The sequence below is a fragment of the Arachis hypogaea genome, chromosome 13 (assembly GCF_003086295.3).
Source record: "Arachis hypogaea cultivar Tifrunner chromosome 13, arahy.Tifrunner.gnm2.J5K5, whole genome shotgun sequence".
In the NCBI taxonomy this organism is placed as follows: Eukaryota; Viridiplantae; Streptophyta; class Magnoliopsida; order Fabales; family Fabaceae; genus Arachis; species Arachis hypogaea.
The window spans coordinates 87,265,503-87,286,074 of NC_092048.1; the positions used below are offsets into that span (position 1 = coordinate 87,265,503).

At 37.1% G+C, this 20,572-nt stretch overlaps 2 non-coding genes across 2 annotated transcripts; both read left to right on the forward strand.

The window, feature by feature from the left end:
• Positions 1 to 1,070: 1,070 nt before the first annotated feature.
• On the forward strand, positions 1,071 to 1,178 carry LOC112739356 (small nucleolar RNA R71). The gene has a single exon (XR_003170293.1). It is a non-coding gene; the product is annotated as a small nucleolar RNA R71 (small nucleolar RNA).
• Positions 1,179 to 15,844: 14,666 nt separating this feature from the next.
• Positions 15,845 to 15,952, forward strand: LOC112739487 (small nucleolar RNA R71). The gene has a single exon (XR_003170423.1). It is a non-coding gene; the product is annotated as a small nucleolar RNA R71 (small nucleolar RNA).
• Positions 15,953 to 20,572: the final 4,620 nt, after the last annotated feature.

The window sequence follows — 20,572 nt, forward strand, 5'->3', positions numbered from 1 at the left end:
AAAGTAGAGGGCTTTTCCGCCACCTTGTAGAGTTCTAGAGTATGATCTCATGAACTTCTACTTTCTCTCTATTTATGATGCTATAGATCATGATAGCCCGGTCTATTGTAACTTCAGACCGGTTGCTAGTAGGAATGATAGAGCGTTGGATGAACTCCAACCATCCCCTAGCCACGAGTTTGAAGTCAAGCCTTCTTAGTTGAACCGGCTTGCCTCTTAAGTCTCTCTTCCATTGAGCTCCTTTCACACAAATGTCCCTAAGGACTTGGTCCAACCTTTGATCAAAGTTGACCCTTCTAGTGAAAGGATGAGGATCTCCTCTCATCATTGGCAAGTTAAATGCCAACCTCACATTTTCCGAACTGAAATCTAAGTAATTTCCACGAACCATTGTGAGCCAATTCTTTGGGTTTGGGTTCATACTTTGATCATGGTTCTTAGTGATCCATGCATTGGCATAGAACTCTTGAACCATTAAGATTCTGACTTGTTGGATTGGGTTGTTGAGAGATTTCCAACCTCTTCTTTGAATCTCACGTCGGATCTTCGGATATTCACCCTTTTTGAGCATGAAAGGGACTTCGGGAATCACTTTTTTCTTGGCCACAACTTCATAGAAGTGGTCTTGGTGGACCTTTGAGATGAATCTTTCCATCTTCCATGACTCGGAGGTGGAAGCAATTGCCTTCCCTTTCCTCTTTCTAGAGGTTTCTCCGGCCTTAGGTGCCTTTAATGGTTATGGAAAAATGGAAAAGCAGAGCTTTTTCCACACCAAACATAAAAGGTTTTCTCGTCCTCGAGCAAAAGAGGAAAGAAAGGAGTAGAAGAAGAAGAAATGGAGGAGATGGAGGGTAGTAGTGGTTTCGGCCAAGGGGGTAGTAGTGTGTATGATGTGTGAAATTGAAGGTAGTGAGGAGGGAATTCAAGTTATTTGCAACCATTTCAATGAGTTCCTAGCCTTCTGCAGGCGTCTTCTTCAGATGAAGAGATCCACCAGCAGAGTGATCCAATGACATCTTGGACAATTCAGACAGACCATCATAGAATATACATAGGATGCTCCATTCTGAAAGCATGTCAGAAGGACACCTTCTGATCAATTGCTTGTATCTTTCCCAAGCTTCATAGAGGGATTCACCTTCCTTCTGTCTGAAGGTTCGGACTTCCACTCTAAGCTTGCTCAACTTTTGAGGTGGAAAGAATTTGGCCAAGAAAGCATTGACCAACTTTTCCCAAGAGTTCAGGCTTTCTTTAGGTTGTGAGTCCAACCATATCCTAGCTCTGTCTCTTACAGCAAAGGGGAAAAGCATAAGTCTGTAGACCTTAGGAAGATTTGCAAGAATTCAGCTAAGAACTGATGAGGATCTTCCAATGGAAGTCCATGAAACTTGCAATTCTGCTGCATTAGAGAAACTAATTGAGGCTTCAGCTCAAAGTTGTTTGCTCTAATTGCAGGAATTGAGATGCTTCTTCCATAGAAGTCAGAAGTTGGTGTAGTAAAGTCACCAAGCACCTTCCTTGCATCTCCACCATTGTTGTTATTTTCGGCTGCCATGTCTTCTTCTTTTTTGAAAATTTCTGCAAGGTCCTCTCCAGAGTATTGTGCTTTAGCTTCTCTTAGCTTCCTCTTTAGAGTCCTTTCAGGTTCAGGATCAGCTTTAACAAGAATGTTCTTATCCTTGTTCCTGCTCATATGAAAAAAAAGAGAACAGAAAAGAAGAAAAATTCTCTATGTCACAGTATAGAGATTCCTTTATATGAGTAGAAGAAGAGAAGAATAGAAGAATGAGGTAGAGAGAAAATAAAGGGAATTCGAATACAGAAAGAGGGAGAGGGTTTGAATTTTAAGAAGAAGAGAAGTGTTAGTAATTAAATAAATAAATAGAAAGAGACGAGAGGGAGAGAGTATTCGAATATTAATCAAAATAAAAGAAAAATATTTTTGTTTTTATTTTAATTATTAGTTAGAATTCGAAATTTAAGAGAAGAAATAAATTAAAATTAGAATTTAAAACAATTAGTTAATTAGAAAGAATTTTGAAAAAGTAGTTAATGATTTTCGAAAATTAGAGAGAGAGAAAAGTAGTTAGGTGGTTTTGAAAAAGATAAGAAATAGTAAACTTTTTAAAATCAAACAAAAAGTCAAGTAGTTAATTGAAAAAGATTTGAAAATCAATTTTGAAAAGATAAGAAGTTAGAAAAAGATTTTGAAATTAAGTTTTGAAAAAGATATGATTGAAATTTATTTTGAAAATGATTTGAAAAAAAATTAAAAAAATTTGATTTTGAAAATTAAAATTGATGACTTGACTAACAAGAAACTAAAAGATATGATTCTAGAATTTAAAGATTGAACCTTTCTTAACAGGAAAGTAACAAACTTGAAATTTTTGAATCAAAGCATTAATTGTTAGCAATAATTTCGAAAATTATTAAATAAAATTAAGAAAAAATTATTTTGAAGAATTTTCAAAAACCATGAAAGAAAAATGAAAAAGATTTTATTTTTGAAAAAGATTTGAAAAGATAAAATTTTTAAATTGAAATTTTGACTTGACTAACAAGAAACCACTAAATTTTAAAAATTTTTTACTAAGTCAACCCAAAATTTTGAAATTTATGAGTAAAATAAGGGAAAGATATTATTTTTTATTTTTGAATTAATGAAGAGAGAGAAAAATAACTAAATGATTCAAAATATAAAAATTTAAGATTAAAACGAATGATGCATGCAAGAACACTTTAAATGTCAAGATGAACACCAAGAACACTTTGAAGATCATGATGAACATTAAGAACATATTTTTTGAAAATTTTTAAGAAAAGAAACACATGCAAGACACCAAACTTAAATATTTTTAATGTTTAGACACTATGAATTCGAAAATGCATATGAAAAATAAGAAAAAACACAACAAGAAAATCACAAGATTAAATAAAGAGAATCATCAAGAACAACTTGAAGATCAAAGAAGAACACAATGCATATATTTCGAAAATTCAAGAAATATTAAAAACATGCAACTGACACCAAACTTAAAATTTGACACAAGACTCAAACAAGAAACATAAAAATTTTTTGGTTTTTATGGTTTTATAAAAAAATTTTGTATTTTTCAAAAATTAATTTGGAAAAAGAAAAATAGGAATTTCAAAATTTTTAATAAGAATTCCAGGATTCATGCATTGTTAGTCTAAAGCTCCATTCCAAAAGATCAGACATGGCTTAATAACCAGCCAAGCTCTAAGTGAAAGCTTTGGTCCAAAAGATTAGACATGGCCAAATGGCCAGCCAAACTTTAGCAGATCATGACATTCAACAGCCAAATAGATGGGAATCCAAAGGCTCTTGCAATGATAAGTGGAAGCCTCAGTCCAAAAGATTAGACATGCCTTAATAGCCAGCCAGGCTTCAACATATCTCATTAATCTCTAGAATTCATTCTTAAAAATTCTGAAGAAAAGTTTTTTGAATTTTTTGAAAACTATATAATTTTTTTGTTTTTTTTTTCGAAAATAAAAAATAAAAATAAAAAGCTTAAACATAAAATAAAATTACCTAATCTAAGCAACAAGATAAACCGTCAGTTGTCCAAACTCGAATAATCCCCGGCAACGTCGCCAAAAACTTGGTGTGGGAGGAGCTCAATGGAAGAGAGACTCAAGAGGCAAGCCAGTTCAACTAAGAAGGCTTTACCTCAAACCCGTGGCTAGGGGATGGTTGGAGTTCATCCAATGCTCTATCATTCCTACTAGCAACCGGTCTGAAGTTACAATAGATCGGGCTATCAGGATCCATAGCATCATGAATGGAGAGGATCCATAGCTAGGGGATGGTTGGAGTTCATCCAATGCTCTATCATACCTCTAGAACTCTACAAGGTGGCAGAAAAACCCTCTACTTTGGCAAGGTTAGCCTTCCCTCATCTTATCTATAACCTATGCAATTCAGCTGGAATTGTCATAAAGGAAGACATCCTCATTGATGAGGATAAGCCCATCACTAAGAAGAGGATGGAGCAAACAAGAAAGCCCACTCATGGACCTCAACAAGAGCATGAGGAAATTCCTCATCAAGAAATCCCTGAGATGCCTCAAGGGATGCACTTTCCTCCACAAAACTATTGGGAGCAAATCAATACCACCTTAGGAAAATTGAGTTCCAACATGGGGCAACTAAGGATGGAGCACCAAGAGCACTCCATCATCCTCCATGAAATCAGAGAGGACCAAAGAGCCATGAGGGAGGAGCAACAAAGGCAAGGAAGAGACATAGAGGAGCTCAAGCACTCCATAAGATCTTCAAGAGGAAGAACTAGCCGCCATCACTAAGGTGGACCCGTTCTTTAATTTCCTTGTTCTTACTTTTCTGTTTTTCAAAATTTATGCTTTGTGTTTTGTCTATGTTTGTGTCTTTATTACATGATCATTAGTGTCTAGTGTCTATTTCTTAAAGCTATGAAAGTCCTATGAATCCTTCACCTTTCTTAAATGAAAAATGTTTTTAATTGCAAAAGAACAAGAAGTGCATGACTTTGAATTCTATCTTGAAATTAGTTTAATTATTTTGATGTGGTGGCAATACTTTTTATTTTCTGAATGAATGCTTGAACAGTGCATATTTTTGAATTTGTTGTTTATGAATGTTAAAATTGTTGGCTCTTGAAAGAATAAAGAAAAAAAAGAGAAATGCTATTGATAATCTGAAAAATCATAAAATTGATTCTTGAAGCAAGAAAAAGCAGTGAATAGACAAAGCTTGCGAAAAAAAATGGCGAAAAAAATAAAGAAAAAAAAAAGAAAGAAAAAGAAAAAGCAAGCAGAAAAAGCCAATAACCCTTTAAACCAAAAGGCAAGGGTAAAGAGGATCCAAGGCTTTGAGCATTAATGGATAGGAGGGCCCACAAGAATAAAATCCTGGACTAAGTGGCTAAATCAAGCTGTCCCTAACCATGTGCTTGTGGCGTGAAGGTGTCAAGTGAAAAGCTTGAGACTGAGCGGTTAAAGTCATTGTCCAAAGCAAAAGGAGTGTGCTTAAGAGCTCTGAACACCTCTAACTAGGGACTCTAGCAAAGCTGAGTCACAATCTGAAAAGGTTCACCCAGTTATGTGTCTGTGACATTTATGTATCCGGTGGTAATACTGGAAAACAAAATGCTTAGGGTCACGGCCAAGACTCATAAAGTAGCTGTGTTCAAGAATCAACATACTGAACTAGGAGAATCAATAACACTATCAGAATTCTGAGTTCCTATGGATGCCAATCATTCTAAACTTCAAAGGATAAAGTGAGATGCCAAAATTGTTCAGAAGCAAAAAGGCTACTAGCCCCGCTCATCTAATTGGAACTAAGTTCATTGATAAGTTTAGAATTTATTGTATTCTCTCTTCTTTTTATCCTATTTTGTTTCTAGTTGATTGGAGACAAGCAACAATTTAAGGTTGGTGTTGTGATGAGCGGATAATTTATACCTTTTTTGGCATTGTTTTTACATAGTTTTTAGTATGTTTTAGTTACTTTTTATTATATTTTTATTAGTTTTTATGCAAAAATCACATTTTTGGAATTTACTATGAGTTTGTGTGTTTTTCTATAATTTCAGGTATTTTCTGGCTGAAATTGAGGGACCTGAGCAAAAATCTGATTCAGAGGCTGAAAAAGGACTGCAGATGTTGTTGGATTCTGACCCTCCTGCACTCGAAGTGGATTTTCTGGAGCTACAAAAGCCCAATTGGCACGCTCTCAATTGCATCGAAAAGTAGACATCCTGGGATTTCCATAAATATATAATAGTCCATACTTTTCCCGAGATTTGATGGCCCAAACTGGCACTTAAAGTTAGCCTAAAACTTTTTGGTGTAAAACGCCAGAACTGGCATTAAATCTGGCGTAAAATGCCCAAACTGGCACCCAAACTAGCGTTTAACTCCAAGGATGGCCTATTCACGTGTAAAGCTCAATGCTCAGTCCAAGCACACACCAAGTGGGCCCCGAAAGTGGATTTCTGCACTATCTGCACTTAGTTACTCATTTTCTGTAAACCTAGGTTACTAGTTTAGTATAAAAAGCACTTTTTACTATTGTATTCATATACTTTATCTATCTTTTGATCATACTTTAGAGACCATTGTTCACGTTTAGAGGCTGGCCTCACGGCCATGCCTAGACCTCTTTTCACTTATGTATTTTCTACGGTGGAGTTTCTACACCCCATAGATTAAGGTGTGGAGCTCTGCTGTTCTTCATGAATTAATGCAATTACTACTGTTTTCCTTTCAATTCACGCCTACTTCTTCTCCAAGATATACTCTCGTACTTAATTTAGTTAAGTCAGAATGAAGGGGTGACCTGTGACAATCACCCAATCTTCGTTACTCGCTTAGCCAAGATCCGCGTGCCTGATAACCACAAAGCAGTCTACATGATATTCAACATAGACATATCTTACCACTTCTGTAGGAAGTAAACCTACAGCAACTAAGGTTAAAGAATATAAAGCCAATATGCCTTATCCTCAGAAACTCTGCCAAGCGAAACAGGATAAATAATTTGCCCGCTTTGCAGACTATCTCAGGACTCTTGAAATAAAGATTCCATTTGCAGAGGCACTTGAGCAAATACCCTCTTATGCTAAGTTCATGAAAGATATCTTAAGTCATAAGAAGGATTGGAGAGAAACTGAAAAAGTTTTCCTCACTGAAGAATGCAGTGCAGTCATTCTGAAAAGCTTACCAGAGAAGCTTAAAGATCCTGGAAGCTTTATGATACCATGCACATTAGAGGATGCTTGTACCAAGACAGCTCTATGTGATCTTGGGGCAAGTATCAACCTAATACCTGCATCCACTATCAAAAAGCTTGGTTTGACTGATGAAGTTAAACCAACCCGGATATGCCTCCAACTTGATGATGGCTCCATTAAAATCCCATCAGGCGTAATTGAGGACATGATTATCAAGGTTGGGCCATTTGCCTTTCCTACTGACTTTGTAGTGCTGGAAATGGAGGAGCACAAGAGTATAACTCTCATTCTAGGAAGACCTTTCCTAGCAACTGGACGAACCCTTATTGACGTCTAAAAAGGGGAGATAACCCTGAGAGTCAATGAGGATGAGTTTAAGTTGAATGTTGTCAAAGCTATGCAGCATCTAGACACATCAAAAGACTGCCTGAGTACTGATATTATTGACTCCCTGGTGGAAGAGGTCAATATGACTGAGAGTCTCGAATCAGAGCTAGAGGACATTTTTAAAGATGTTCAGCCTGATCTGGAGGAACCAGAGAAAACAGAAGAACCTCTGAAAATTCCACAGGAAGAGGAGAAGCCTCCTAAACCCAAGCTCAAACCACTACCATCATCCCTGAAATATGCATTTCTGGGAGAAGATGACACTTTTCCCGTAATCATAAGCTCTGCTTTAGAGTCACAGGAAGAGAAAGCACTAATTCAGGTGCTAAGGACACATAAGACAGCTATTGGGTGGTCCATAAGTGATCTTAAGGGCATTAGCCCAACTAGATACATGCACAAGATCCTATTGGAGGATGATGGTAAGCCAGTGGTTCAACCACAGAGGTGGCTGAATCCAGCCATGAAGGAGGTGGTGCAGAAAGAGGTCACTAAGTTACTAGAGGCTGGGATTATTTATCCTATTTCTGATAGCCCCTGGGTGAGCCCTGTCCAAGTTGTCCCCAAGAAGGGAGGCATGACAGTGGTCCATAATGAAAAGAATAAACTAGTTCCTACAAGAACAGTTACAAGGTGGCGTATGTGTATTGACTATAGATGACTCAATACAGCCACCAGAAAGGATCATTTTCCTTTACCATTCATAGACCAGATGCTAGAGAGACTAGCAGGTCATGAATACTACTGCTTTTTGGATGGCTATTCAGGTTACAACCAAATTGCAGTAGATCCTTAGGACCAAAAGAAAACGGTATTCACATGTCCATCTGGGGTATTTGCCTACAGAAGGATGCCATTTGGTCAATGCAATGCACCTACAACCTTTCAGAGGTGCATGCTCTCTATCTTCTCTGATATGGTAGAAAATTTTCTGGAAGTCTTCATGGATGACTTCTCAGTATTTGGAGACTCATTCAACTCCTGTCTTGACAATCTAGCACTTGTTTTAAAAAGGTGCAAAGAGACTAACCTGGTTTTAAACTGGGAGAAATGTCACTTTATGGTGACTGAAGGAATTATCCTTGGGCACAAAATTTTGAACAAGGGGATAGAGGTGGATCAAGCTAAGGTATAGGTAATTGAAAAATTACCACCACCTATCAATGTTAAGGCAATCAGAAGCTTTCTGTGGCATTCAGGATTCTATAGGAGGTTTATAAAAGATTTTTCAAAAATTGCAAAACCTCTGAGCAACCTGCTAGCTGCTGACACGCCATTTGTCTTTGACACAGAGTGTCTGCAGACGTTTGAAACTCTGAAAGCTAAGCTAGTCACAGCACTAGTCATTTCTGCACCAGACTGGACATTACCATTCAAACTAATGTGTGATGCCAATCTCCATGCTATTGGTGCAGTATTGGGACAGAGGCATGACAAGCTTCTACATGTCATTTATTATGCTAGCCATGTTTTAAATGATGCGCAGAAGAATTACACAACCACAGAAAAGGAGTTGCTTGCAGTAGTTTATGCCATTGACAAGTTCATATCTTATTTAGTAGGATCAAAAGTGATTGTGTACACTGACCATGCTGCTCTAAAATATCTTCTCACAAAGCAGGATTCAAAACCCAGACTCATAAGATGGGTGTTGCTTCTGCAAGAGTTTGATATAGAAATAAAAGACAGAAAAGGGACCGAGAACTAAGTAGCTGATCACTTGTCCCGGATAGAACCAGTAGAAGGAGCGTACCTCCCTTCTACTGAGATCTCTAAAACCTTTCCGGATGAGCAACTCTTTGCCATTCAGGAAGTATCATGGTTTGCAGACATTGCAAACTATAAAGCTGTGAGATTCATACCCAAGGAGTACAGTAAGCAGCAAACAAAAAAATTAGTTTCTGATGCAAAGTACTACCTGTGGAATGAACCATATCTCTTTAAGAGATGTGCAGACGGAATAATCCATAGATGTGTACCTAGAGAAGGGGCACAGAAGATCCTATGGCATTGCCATGGATTACAATATGGAGGACATTTCGGAGGTGAGCGAACAGCCACAAAGGTTCTCCAATGTGGCTTCTACTGGCCTACTCTCTATAGAGATTTCCGAGAGCTTGTACGTAACTGTGACAGTTGCCAGAGAGCTGGTAATCTGCCTCACGGTTATGCCATGCCTCAGCAAGGGATCTTACAGATTGAGTTGTTTGATGTATGGGGTATTGACTTCATGGGGCCTTTCTCACCATCATATTCAAACACTTATATCCTGGTGGCAGTAGACTATGTATCTAAATGGGTAGAGGCAATTGCAACTCCCACTAATGATACTAAGACACTGATGAAGTTCCTCCAGAAGCATATCTTCAGCAGGTTCGATGTCCCTAGGATACTGATCAGTGATGGAGGCACTCATTTCTGCAATAAACAGCTTGACTCTGCTCTGATCCGATATGGAATTAATCACAAAGTGGCAACTCTATATCATCCACAGACAAATGGGCAGGCAGAAGTCTCAAATAGAGAACTAAAGCGAATCCTGGAACGGACTGTAAGTACCTGTAGGAGGGATTTGGTAAGAAGTCTGGATGATGCTCTATGGGCATACAGAACCGCATTCAAGACTCCCATAGGGACCTCTCCATACCAGCTTGTGTATGGAAAAGCCTGTCATCTGCCAGTGGAGCTGGAATACAAAGCCTACTGGGCAACCAAATTCCTGAACCTTGATGCTAAGGTAGCTGGAGAGAAAAGATTACTCTAGTTGAATGAGCTGGAGGAGTTCAGACTCAATGCTTTCAAAAATATTATCTTGACCGTATGTGATTACAAGTGTGTCACCATATGGCTATGTAGAGCTTCAAGATATTGATTCTGACAAAACGTTCATTGTCAATGGACAGAGAATCAAATATTATCTTGAAGGCAATGTTGAGCAAGATTGCTCAAAACTGAGACTAAATTAAAAAGCTCAGTAAAGTCCAGCTAAAGACAGTAAAGAAGCACTTGCTGGGAGGCAACCCAACCATTATCAAAGAATTAGATGTTTATAACAATTATATAAGTCCATTTAATTTTGTTGTTCGTGTTTATTGATGCTTTTTCAATGAACAAGTCAAGGATATGAAGGTTCAGAACATAAAGCAGAAGAATCACAGAGAAAAAGAGCTCACTGGCAAGTAAAGAGGCAATTTGGGCGTTAAACACCAGAATTGGCAGCATTCTGGGCGTTCAGAAAAACGCCCAGTAAGGAAGGATTTTGGCGTTTAACGCCAGCCAGGGTATCTGGTTGGGCGTTAAACGCCCAAAATGGCTACCAGATGGGCGTTAAACGCCAGAACAGCTAGGAGAGAGGTAATTTCATTTCCACTTCAATTTTTTCAACTTTTCATGTTTTAATTCAAGATTTTATGCATCCAAACATTACAAACATTCAATTCTCAATTTCCATTCCCAAAAATTCATAATCTTAAAAATTCTTTTTTTAATTCTTTTTCAATTCTTCACAATTCTTTTTCAAAACTCATTCATCTTTCCAATTTCTTTTTAAATCTTTTTAACTCATTCATATTATCTTTTATTTCATAGATGCATAAACAAAAATTCAGATCTAACTTCCTCAAATCTTATTCATATCTCTTAATTTTGAAAACAATCTTCTTTTTTCATATCATATTTATCTTTTATCAATCATATCTTTCAAATCATATCTTTTTCTAAAATTTCAAACCCATTCCTTCCCTCCCCTTTATTTATACATTCGGCCATCCCATTTCCTCCATCATTCGGATCCTTCTCTCCTTCTATTCATCTTCTTTCTTCTTATTTTGCTTAAGGGCAAGCAAATCTCTCTAAGTTTGGTGTAATTTTTGTGATCCCTGAGTTAAAACAAACCAATCTCATGGCACCAAAGGAAGACAAACTGCTTCAAGAGAGAAGAAAGAAAGCAATCCAAAGCCACGTTGGATGCATGAGAACTTCTGCACCAAAGAACATGCATACCATTATTTCAAAATTGTGTGCAGAAGATCACTGATCCTGGAAGTTAGGTTCAATCTGAAAGAAGATGAATACCCGGAGATCCAATAGCAGATTCAAAACAGGGGTTGGGAAGTCCTGGCTAATCCTGAGATACATGTTGGAAGAAACATGGTCCAGGAATTTTATACAAATCTGTGGATGACAGAAAAGCAAAGATTAGAGGGAACTGCTTTCTACTCCTTTCAGACTATGGTCAGAGGGAAAGTTATTTACTTCCACTTTGACAAAGTGAGAGAAGTTCTCAAACTTCCTCAACTACAAGATGATCCAGAGTCCTTTAATAGGAGAATGGCCAAAGATAAAAGGCTAGATCAAGTTCTAGAGGATATATGCCTCCCTGGAACTAAGTGGATTACCAATTCAAAAGGTGTCCCAAACTAGCTAAAGAGAGGAGATCTCAAACTAGTTGCTAGAGGTTAGCTGGATTTTATTAGGCATTCCATACTCCCAACCAGCAACCGATCTGAAGTCACTATCAAGAGAGCAGTGATGATTCACTGTATTATGCTGGGAAAGGAGGTAGAGATTCATCAGCTGATCCCTGCTAAAATTTACATGTTTGCAAACAAAGAATCCGCTGAGGCCAAATTGGCCTACCCAAGCTTGATTAGTCTGTTATGCAAAGATGCGGGGGTACAGATGGGTGTGGATGAATATATCATAGTTGAACGTCCAATCTCAAAAAAGTGATGAATGGACCTCAAATTCAAGATAACCTCATCAAGAGGGGGCGCATGAGCTCCTCCCAGAAATTTCTCAATTCGACTATTGGGTCCGCCTAGAAGCATCTGTCACCAAGCTGCAAGAAGCTGTGAATCAACTCAAAGAAGAGCAGCAGAATCAAAACAGCATGCTCTGCAAAATGCTCATAGAACAAGAGAAACAAGGGCGTGAAATATAGGAGTTAAAGCGTCAGAAGCTGTCCCTTGAAGAGTTGGACGTCCCACAGATTGAAGGAGCACCTACCCCTCAAAATCAAGGTTGTTGAGTCCTAACTCTGTGATAACTTTTATTATTAGAAATCTATTTTAAAAGTTACATAAGCATTAGTATTAGAGTCATTTATTTTTATTTTTTATGTCTTTAATTTCCTTTCTTTTATTATTATTTGTTTGCTTTTATGTCTTATTTTTATTCCATGATCAATAAAGTTTAGAGTCTATGTCTTAAAGTTATGAATGATTCCATGAATCCCTCACCTTTCTTAAATGAGAAATGTTTTTATTTGCAAAAGAACAAGAAGTACATGGGTTTCAAAATTTATCTTGAAATTAGTTTAATTATTTTGATGTGGTGGAAATAAATTTTGTCTTCTGAATGAATGCTTGAACAGTGCATATTTTTTATATTGTTGTTTATGAATGTTAAAATTGTTGGCTCTTGAAAGAATAATGAAAAAGGAGAAATGTTATTGATAATCTAAAAAATCATAAAATTTATTCTTGAAGCAAGAAAAAGCAGTGAATACAAAGCTTGCGAAAAAAAATAAAGAAAAAGAAAAAGCAAGCAGAAAAAGCCAGTAACCCCTTAAACTAAAAGGCAAGGGTAAAGAGGATCCAAGGCTTTGAGCATTAATGGATAGGAGGGCCTAAAGGAATAAAATCCTGGCCTAAGCGGCTAAATCAAGTTGTCCCTAACCATGTGCTTGTGGCATGAAGGTCCAAGTGAAAAGCTTGAGACTAATTAGTTAAAGTCGTGGTCCAAAGCAAAAGAGTGTGCTTAAGAGCTCTGTGGCAATTATGTATCCGGTGGTAATACTGGAAAACAAAATGCTTAGGGTCACGGCCAAGACTCATAAAGTAGTTGTGTTCAAGAATCAACATACTGAACTAGGAGAATCAATAACACTATCTGAATTCTGAGTTCCTATGGATGCCAATCATTCTGAACTTCAAAGGATAAAGTGAGATGTCAAAATTGTTTAAAAGCAAAAAGGCTACTAGTCCTGCCCATCTAATTGGAACTAAACTTCACTGATATTTTGGAATTTATTTTATATTCTCTTCTTTTTATCCTATTCTGTTTTTAGTTGCTTGGGGACAAGCAACAATTTAAGTTTGGTGTTGTGATGAGCGGATAATTTATACCCTTTTTGGCATTATTTTTACATAGTTTTTAGTATGATTTAGTTACTTTCTATTATATTTTTATTAGTTTTTATGCAAAAATCACATTTCTGGAATTTACTATGAGTTTGTGTATTTTTCTGTGATTTCAGGTATTTTCTGGCTGAAATTGAGGGACCTGAGCAAAAATATGATTCAGAGGATGAAAAAGGACTGCAGATGCTATTGGATTCTGACCCTCCTGCTCTCGAAATAGATTTTCTGGAGCTACAAAAGCCCAATTGGCACGCTCTCAATTGCGTTGGAAATTAGACATCTTGGGCTTTCCCACAATATATAATAGTTCATACTTTGCTCGAGATTTGATGGCCCAAACTGACGTTCAAAGCCAGCCTAAAACTTTCTAGCGTAAAACGCTAGAACTGGCACAATTCTTGGCGTTAAACGCCCATTTTGGCACCCAGATCCTGAGGTGTCAAGGAATTCTACTCCCTGCACCATTCTGGCATGTAAACGCCCTCTGTGTGCCAATTCTGGCATTTAACGCTAGCTCTGCTACCTTTCCTGGTATTAAACGCCAGTCTGCTGCCCCTTTCTGGCGTTAAACACCAGCCAAACACCCTTTTCTGGCGTTAAATGCTAGACACCTTTTTTTGGCGTTAAACACCCAGAGTGCTGCCTATTCTGGCATTTAACGCCCAGAATGCTGCCAGGCTGGGCGTTAAACGCCCATTCTGCTATCCTTACTGGCGTTTAAACGCCAGTAAGCCTGTCCTCCAGGGTGTGCTATTTTTGATGTTGTTTTTCATTTTGTTTTAATTCCGCAATTATTTTTATGACTTCACATGATCATCAACCTAAAGAAAATATAAAATGACAATGGAATATAAATAAATATAATTAAATAACATTGGGTTGCCTCCCAATAAGTGCTTCTTTAATGTCAATAGCTTGACAGTGAGCTCTTAGAGAGCTTCACAGAGACTCAGAGCTTGATGATAGCCTCCCAACACCAAACTTAGAAGTTGAGTGTGGGGGCTCTGTTTGACTCTGTATTGAGAGAAGCTTTTCATGCTTCCTCTCCATAGTTACAGAAGAAGATCCTTGAGCCTTAAACACAAGGTAGTCCTCATTCAATTGAAAGACTAACTCTCCTCTGTCCACATCAATCACAGCTCTTGTTGTGGCTAGGAAAGTTCTTCCAAGGATAATGGATTCATCCTCATCCTTCCCAGTGTCTAGGATTATGAAGTCAGCAGGGATGTAAAAGCCTTCAACCTTCACTAAGACATCCTCTACAAGTTCATAAGCCTGTTTTCTTGAATTGTCTGCCATCTCTAGTGAGATTCTTGCAGCTTGTACCTCAAAGATCCCTAGTTTCTCCATTACAGAGAGTGGCATGAGGTTTATACTTAAACCAAGGTTACACAGAGCCTTCTTAAAGGTCATGGTGCCTATGATGCAAGGTATTAAGAACTTTCCGGGATCCGGTTTCTTCTGAGGTAATTTCTGTTGAACCAAGATATTCAGTTCATTGATGAGCAATGGAGGTTCATCCTCCCAAGTCTCATTACCAAATAACTTGGCATTCAGTTTCATGATTGCTCCTAGATACTGAGCAACTTGCTCTTCAACAATGTCTTCATCCTCTTCAGAGGAAGAATACTCATTAGAGCTCATGAATGGCAACAGTAAGTTCAGTGGAATCTCTATGGTCTCTATGTGAGCCTCAGATTCCTTTGGTTCCTCATTGGGGAACTCTTTAGTGGTTAGTGGACGTCCATTGAGGTCTCCCTCATTGAAAATCACTGCCTTTTAACTCTCTCCAGGTTCGTCCATGTTGGGCATATTGATGGCCTTGCACTCTCTTTTTGGATTCTCTTATGTATTGCTTGGGAGAGTACTAGGAGGGATTTCAGTAACTCTATTACTAAGTTGACCCCCTTGTGCCTCAAAATTTCTGATGGAGGACCTTGTTTCAATCATGAAACTGAGAGTGGTCTTAGATAGATCAGAGATTATGGTTGCTAAGTCAGAGAGGCTCTCCTTAGAATTCTCTGTCTATTGCTCAGGAGATGATGGAAAAGGCTTGCTATTGCCAAACCTATTTCTCCCACCATTATTATTATTGAAGCCTTGATTAGGCTTCTGCTGATCCTTCCATGAGAAATTAGGATGATTCCTCCATGAAGGATTATAGGTGTTTCCATAGGATTCTCCCATGTAATTCGCCTCTTCCATTGCAGGATTCTCAGGGTCATAAGCTTCTTCTTCAGAGGAGGCTTCTTTAGTACTGCCGGATGCAGCTTGCATTCCAGTCAGACTCTGAGAAATTATATTGACTTGTTGAGTCAATATTTTATTCTGAGCCAATATTGCATTCAGAGTATCAATCTCAAGAACTCCTTTCTTCTGAGTCATCCCATTATTCACAGGATTTCTTTCAGAAGTGTACATGAACTGGTTATTTGCAACCATCTCAATGAGTTCCTGGGCTTCTGCAGGTGTCTTCTACAGATGAAGAGATCCACCAGCAGAGTGATCCAATGACATCTTGGACAATTCAGATAGACCATCATAGAATATACATAGGATGCTCCATTCTGAAAGCATGTCAGAAGGACACCTTCTGATCAATTGCTTGTATCTTTTCCAAGCTTCATAGAGGGATTCACCTTCCTTCTGTCTGAAAGTTTGGACTTCCACTCTAAGCTTGCTCAACTTTGAGGTGGAAAGAACTTAGCCAAGAAGGCATTGACCAACTTTTCCCAAGAGTTCAGGCTTTCTTTAGGTTGTGAGTCCAACCATATCCTAGCTCTGTCTCTTACAGCAAAAAGGAAAAGCATAAGTCTGTAGACCTCAGAATTAACCCCATTGGTCTTAACAGTGTCACAGATTTGCAAGAATTCAGCAAAGAAGTGATGAGGATCTTCCAATGGAAGTCCATGAAACTTGCAATTCTGCTGCATTAGAGAAACTAATTGAGGCTTTAGCTCAAAGTTATTTGCTCCAATTGCAGGAATTGAGATGCTTCTTCCATAGAAGTCAGAAGTTGCTGTAGTAAAGTCACCAAGCACCTTCCTTGCATCTCCACCATTGTTGTTATTTTCGGCTGCCATCTCTACTTCTTTTTCGAAAATTTTTGTAAGGTCCTCTCCAGAGTGTTGTGCTTTAGATTCTCTTAGCTTCCTCTTCAGAGTCCTTTTAGGTTCAGGATCAGCTTCAACAAGAATGTTCTTATCCTTGTTCCTGCTCATATGAAAAAGAAGAGAACAGAAAAGAAGAGGAATCCTCTATGTCACAGTATAGAGATTCCTTTATGTGAGTAGAAGAATGGAAGAATAGAAGAAAGAAGGGAGAAGAAGAAGAATTCGAACACAGAGAGAGGGAGAAGGTTCGAATTTTTAAGAAGAAGAGAAGTGTTAGTAATTAAATAAAATAAATAGAGAGAGATGAGAGAGAGAAAGTATTCGAATTTTTTATTAAAAAAAAAAGAAAAATATTTTTGTTTTTATTTTAATTATTAGTTAGAATTTGAAATTATTAAAAGAAATAAAGTAAAATTAAAATTTAAAATAATTAGTTAATTAAAAAGAATTTTGAAAAAGTGGTTGGTGATTTTCGAAAATTAGAGAGAGGAAAGTAATTAGGTAGTTTTGAAAAAGATAAGAAATAGTAAAACAAACAAAAAGTCAAGTAGTTAATTGAAAAAGATTTGAAAATAAATTTTGAAAAGATAAGAAGTTAGAAAAAGATTTTGAAATTAAATTTTGAAAAGATATGATTGCAATTTATTTTGAAAAAGATTTGAAAAATAAATTTAAAAAGATTTGATTTTGAAAATTAAAATTGATGACTTGACTAACAAGAAACTAAAAATATGATTCTAGAATTTAAAGATTGAACCTTTCTTAACAAGAAAGTAACAAACTTGAAATTTTTGAATCAAAACATTAATTGTTAGCAATAATTTCAAAAATTATGAAATAAAATTAAGAAAAAGAATTTGAAAATTTTATTTTGAAGAATTTTTGAAAACCATGAAAGAAAATGAAAAATATTTGATTTTTGAAAAATATTTGATTTTTGAAAAATATTTGAAAAGATAGAATTTTTAAATTGAAATTTTGACTTGACTAACAAGAAACAACTAAATTTTAAAAATTTTTGACCAAATCAATTCAAAATTTCGAAATTTATGAGCAAAATAAGGGAAAGATTTTTTTTTTTTTTGAATTGATGAAGAAAGAGAAAAACCACAAAATGATACAAGACATAGGAATTCAAGATTAAAACAAATAATACATGCAAGAACACTTTGAATGTCAAGATGAACACCAAGAACACTTTGAAGATCGTGATGAACATCAAGAACATATTTTTGAAAATTTTTAAGAAAATAAACACATGCAAGACACCAAACTTAAAATTTTTTTAATGTTTAGACACTATGAATTCGAAAATGCATATGAAAAACAAGAAAAAACACGAAACAAGAAAATCACAAGATTAAATAAAGAGAATCATCAAGAACAACTTGAAGATCAAAGAAGAACACAATGCATATATTTCGAAAATTCAAGAAATATTAAAAACCTGCAATTGACACCAAACTTAAAATTTGACACAAGACTCAAACAAGAAACATAAAATTTTTTTGTATTTTTTGAAAATTAATTTGGAAAAAGAAAAATAGGAATTTCAAAATTTTTAATAAGAATTCCAGGATTCATGCATTGTTAGTCTAAAGCTCCGGTCCAAAAGATTATGCATGGCTTAATAGCCAACCAAGCTCTAAGTGAAAGCTTCGGTCCAAAAGATTAGACAATGCCAAATGGTCAGCCAAGCTTTTGCAGATCATGACATACAACAGCCAAATAGATGGGAATCCAAAGGCTCTTGCAATGATAAGTGGAAGCCTCAGTCCAAAAGATTAGATATGGCTTAACAGCCAGCCAGGCTTCAACATATCTCAGTAATCTCTAGAATTCATTCTTAAAAATTCTGAAGAAAATTTTTTTGAATTTTTCGAGAACTATATAATTTCTTTGTTTTTTTTTTTAAAATAAAAATAAAAAGCTTAAACATAACATAAAATTACCCAATCAAGCAACAAGATGAACCGTCAGTTATCCAAACTCGAACAATCCTCGGCAACGGCGCCAAAAACTTGGTGTGGGAAATCGTGATTCACACTTTTCACAACTTCGCACAACTAACCAGCAAGTGCATTGAGTCGTCCAAGTAATAAACCTTACGTGAGTAAGGGTCGATCCCACAGAGATTGTCGGCTTGAAGCAAGCTATGGTCATCTTGTAAATCTCAGTCAGGCAGATTCAAATGATTATGGGGTTTTGATAATTAAAATATAAATAAAACATAAAATAAGATATAGATACTTATGTGATTCATTAGTGGGAATTTCAGACAAGCGTTTGGAGATGCTTTGTTGCTTCTGAACCTCTGCTTTCCTATTGCTTTTTTCCAACCATGCGTGCTCCCTTCCATGGCAAGCTGTAGGATCCTCTCAGTGAAAATGGTCCTCTACGGATTCTGCACGGCTAATCAACTGTCGAATTTCTCGTCTCGGATGAAAAATACCAGGCACAGCTACCGCATGGCTAATCATCTGTCGGTTTCCGCTAGTGTCAGACTAGGATCCATTGATCCTTTTGCATACTGTCACTGCACCCAACATTTGCAGGTTCGAAGTTCGTCACAGTCATCCCTTCCCAGATCCTACTCAGAATACCACAGACAAGGTTTAGACTTTCCGGATCTCAAGAATGACTGTCAATGCTTCTAGCCTATACCACGAAGATACTAATCTCACGGACTCGGTCCGTGTATTAGATATCCAAGAGAATATACTCCAGCTGTCGTCCAATGACTACGTTGAACATCATGTAGACCGCTTTGTGGTTGTCAGGCACGCGGATCTTGGCTAAGCGAGTAACGAAGATTGGGTGATTGTCACGGGTTACCCCTTCATTCTGACTTAACTGAATTAAGTATGAGAGTATATCTTGGAGAAGAAGTAGGCGTGAATTGAAAGGAAAACAATAGTAATTGCATTAATTCATGAAGAACAGCAGAGCTCCACACCTTAATCTATCAGGTGTAGAAACTCCACCGTAGAAAATACATAAGTGAAAAGAGGTCTAGGCATGGCCGTGAGGCCAGCCTCCAAACATGAACAATGGTCTCTAAAGTATGATCAAAAGATAGATAAAGTATCTGAATACAATAGTAAAAAGTGCTATTTATACTAAACTAGTAACTTAGGTTTATAGAAAATGAGTAACTAAGTGCAGATAGTGCAGAAATCCACTTCCGGGGCCCACTTGGTGTGTGCTTGGGCTGAGCATTGAAGCTTTCATGTGCATAGGCTATTTCTAGAGTTAAACGCCAGCTTGGGTGCCAGTTTGGGCGTTTAACTCCAATTCTGGTGCCAGTTTGGGCGTTTTACGCCAAGAAGTTTTAGGCTGGCTTTAGACGCCAGTTTGGGCCATCAAATCTTGAGCAAAGTATGGACTATTATATATTGCTGGAAAGCCCATGATGTCTACTTTCCAACACAATTAAGAGTGCGCCAATTGGCTTCTGTAGCTCCAGAAAATCCACTTCGAGTGCAGGAGGGTCAGAATCCAACAGCATCTGCAGTCCTTTTTCAGCCTCTGAATCAGATTTTTGCTCATGTCCCTCAATTTCAGCCAGAAAATACCTAAAATTACAGAAAAATACACAAACTCATAGTAAAGTCCAGAAATGTGATTTTTGCATAAAAACTAATAAAAATATAATAAAAAGTAACTAAAACATACTAAAAACTATGTAAAAATAATGCCAAAAAGGGTATAAATTATCCGCTCATCACTATTCCTCCTAGATTTTGAAGCAGGTCCAGGTTTAACTATCATTCTAAATGCGACACTCTTGTAAACAACATGCGTGAGCTTTAATGGTGCAATAGTAGAGTCTAGAAAAAAGCCTATTATTACTATGCTAGAAGAAATTAGGGTTTATTTGATGAGTAGATGGGCTATTAATAGAGAAAGAATTCAAAGGTTTAGTGGTACAATTTTACCTCGAATTAGGAAGAAAGTAGAGAGAAGGGGCAGGTCAGCTGGTGAGTGGAGGCCTTATTGGTCTGCTGCACAGACATATGAGGTTGTAAATGCGTTGAACAAATATGTTGTTGACTTGTCTGCTCATGAGTGCTCTTGTAGGAAGTGGCAGCTCAGTGGCATTCCATGCACACATGCCATCAGCTACATCAACTTTAAAGGTTTTGGTATGGATGCATTTGTTGATGACTGCTATAAGAAAGAGGCC